Here is a 3731-nt window from a genome sequence, read left to right as displayed (position 1 = left end):
GCCTCTAAAAGAAGACACCGCAGTTAGACCAATTAGAAAGACAAAAGAGATAGAAACTATGCCCAGAGAGATACCCAGTAGCACAATTACCATAAGAATGTATCAGAAGGAGTTAACAAGGCAAGGAGGAAGACAGAAATATAAAAGACCAGGGAAACTAGTCGCCTCACCCAATAAAATACAAAGGAAGACCAGGGGCAGCCACCTAGGACACTTACTTAATATGTAAAAGATATACACACCTATACTTATATGTATATTCTTACTTTAGCATCACTAAACCACTTCACCAGATATACACAAATCCCCTTAATTTCTAACCCTGAGCTGCCCTTCTTTAAGGCTCCCCCTTATCACACTTATCTATCACAAAAGGGCAGGAAAGAATCAAATGGCCAGAAGGAAGGTAGATGGAGGTACTCCGATCAAAGACAGCCAGAGAGCCAATCAGATGGTGACAACTTCCAGGTGCCCACCTGAGGGATGAGAGAAATCACTAGCCCTAAATAAAAGGAGCTGAGGACAAAAATCCGTGGGTATTCACTTTTGATGCCCCCTACTTTTTGGTTTGTTTGTTTTTGGTACAGGGATCCAACTTGGGTCTTTGTGCTCGCAAGGCAGGCGGTAGAACCACTGAGCTAAATCCCCAGCCCAATACCCCCTACTTTTTAAAGCAGCTGTCTATCTTCTATTTTTCTGTCCTTTTCCCAAACAAACCATCTTTCTTTATTTTATTTTATTTTTTTGGTACCGGGGATTGAACTCGGGTCCTTGCGCTTGCGAGGCAGGCCACCGAACCGCTGAGCTAAATCCCCGGCCCATCTTTCTTTATTTTAAACTCTGTCTCTTTAACCCCTTACTGTTGCCAAGTTTAAGACCACAGCAGTTGTGTGTTCCCAACTAGGAGTGGTGTGTACATCCCACCCCACTATAACAATGAGAACATGACAACTATTTTCTCTTGGGGACTGGCTCTTCTACTAATCCACAGTCTCAGACTTTTTCCTTGGATTTTTCATATCGAATGGAACACATCAATGCCAGAGTTGTAAATTAACATTATCTGAAAGGATGAAAGAGAATTTGAGAACCTATCTCTTGTAGTAAGGATTCCTCTTTGTTTAGGCCACTAGTTTGAGACGCTAGGAGGCTGAGCGACTACTCATACCAATGGGTAGTGGCTATCAGTGTCTACCTTAGGGTTCTTGGCCTCATTCAGTTTTGTTTCCACAGCACCATGCTGCTGCCACATAATAATGGGCATGCCCAATAAAGACATTACATAAGCTTTTGTTTCATGTGAAATTTTTCTTTAGTTTTACCACATGTGATTTAACATCAGGTTAGAGAAAGAGAAATGATTTGTGCTCAGAAGAAAAAGCAAAACCCTAAGTTAATATGGATATGCAGCAATTTTTTTTTTTTTTGTCTCACTATTTATCTAATCTAGAGCCAGCAAACAAAATAAGATGTTTTGACACTTCCGGTCAGTAATTATCATGTTAAACACACACTCCCATTTCCAGGTTTAAATAATTGAATTATACTTGTGCTGGAAAAACGGGCCCAAACTTGGATGACCAGTAGCAGGGTTTATTGGGAAGATATCTGCCAGGCTACTCCAGAAAGAGTACTGATGGTTACAATGCACATTGGTGGTTATATACATTCACTAGGGTGGGGACTAGTGGTCATAGGAGGGAAAGCACCATAAAATTTTTCAGTTGGTGAATCTGGCTGTAGCGGGTGATGGCAGAATTTTGGGTACGGTGGGGAAGGGACTGGTTGTTTCTTTACAAAAGGCTGTTTTATGGGCAAACAAAACTGTGGTTGGGGGTGTGGTGGGAATGCCATTTTGGGCCCGTCAGAAAACCATTTTAGATTTAGTCAGACCTATTAACTTGTTTATTTAATGTGACATTTCAGCAATCCATAAAGCCTTCTGGCTACATATGCAGATTCTAAAAGCAATAGTTGTATGCATTAATGTTCATTATTGAGTTCTCTCTCTCTCTCTCTTGTCTTTCTGTGCAGGGTATTGAATCTAGGGCCTTGGGCATGCTAGACAAGCCTCTCCCACTGAGCTGTACCTTCAGCCTCTAGTGTCTCATATGAATACAATCTAGATTCAACAATTATTAACATTTTATCCTATTTGAATTAATATCTACATTTATGTGTACACTTCTGTTTAGTTACTGGGACTGGTGGGAAAGGAGAAATGGAAAGTTGTTTTAATAGATAGAGTCATTTTTGTGAAGATGAAAAAATTCTGGAGGTCTGTTATACAACAATGTGCATACAGTTTACTACTACTACTACTGAATTGGTATGCTTAAAATTGCTTAAGATGGAGCCAGCCATGGTGGCACATACCTGTAATCCCAGCACTCAGGAGGCTGAGGAAGGAGGGTCACTGTAAGTTTGAGGACAGCCTCAGCTACATAGTGAGTTCAAGCCCAATCTGAGCAGCATAGTGAGGCCTTGTCTCAAAAAAACTACAAGAAGATGCTTAAGATGGTAAATATATGTTATTATTTATTTATTTATTTATTTGCACCGGGGATTGATCTCGTATCCTTATGCTTGCAAGACAGGCCACAGAACTGCTGAGCTAAATCCCTAGCTGTTATTTTTTTCTTACTGAATTTCTTTTTTTTTTTGTACTGGGGATCAAACTCAGGACCTTGCTCTTACAAGGCAGGCATGGTGCCACTGAGCTAAATCCCCCATCCCGCTTACTGAAATTTTAAAAACAGAATTTGGAGATTTTTAAAAAGGTATCTAAGGTGAAACATAGTAAATGGCTCTATAGTATATGGTGAGGAGAGGAGAAAACATGGAAAAAGCCATGATTGTGATTCTGGCCCACTTATCTCATTAAACCACAGAACTGAATGCTCCAACAAAGTTTCTTAACTGTTTTTTTGTTTTGTTTTGTTTTGTTGAGACAGGGTCTCCCTATGTCATTCAGCCTGGCCTTAAATTCGCTATGTAACCCAGGTAGGCCTTGAACTCACAGTGATCCTCCTGCTTCTGCCTCCAAGTGCTGCCACTACAGGCCTGGGCCACCACACCCGGCTTGCCCCTAATGTATTTCTAGGACAACAAATTGTGAGAAATACTTTGGAAACTGTGCTACCCCTGGCTGTGTTTGTCCTCAAAAGCATTCTTCATTGATGACCAGACCATTAGTTTGGTTTTGGATGAAAGCCACGGCTGAACATTCAGCTCTTCACAGTGAGTAGAAGTGGCACTTGGATTAACCTAAACATTTGAGGTAATATTTCAAGTAAATTTTATGGTGACCATTTGAGGTATAATCATTTGACAAGAAAATAGTTTCACAAGAATTGAGACTTACCTAAGACCACATAGTACAAAGGTTTAAATCTATGTTCTTTTATTTTATTTATTTATTTATTTATTTATTTATTTATTTTGGTACCAGGGATCAAACTCAGGTCCTTGCATTTGCAAGGCAGGAGGCAGAACCACTGAGCCAAATCCCTGGGCCTTAAATCTATGTTCTTTTATAATTGTGGTATACTGCCTGTTTTTTTTTGTTTTTTTTTGTTGTTGTTGTTTTGTTTTTTGCATGTACCCTTCCATTTTCCTAATTTGTGTATATACTTTTTTCCATTTCTTTAAGAAACCATAAGCTATGGGGCTTTGGCTCAGTGATTCCAGCTCCTGCCTTGGAACCACAAGGACCCAAGTTATCTCTGGCA

The sequence above is a fragment of the Fukomys damarensis genome, unplaced genomic scaffold (assembly GCF_012274545.1).
Source record: "Fukomys damarensis isolate Sample0158 unplaced genomic scaffold, DMR_v1.0_HiC HiC_scaffold_39, whole genome shotgun sequence".
Taxonomy (NCBI): domain Eukaryota; kingdom Metazoa; phylum Chordata; class Mammalia; order Rodentia; family Bathyergidae; genus Fukomys; species Fukomys damarensis.
This window is presented reverse-complemented; position numbering follows the sequence as displayed.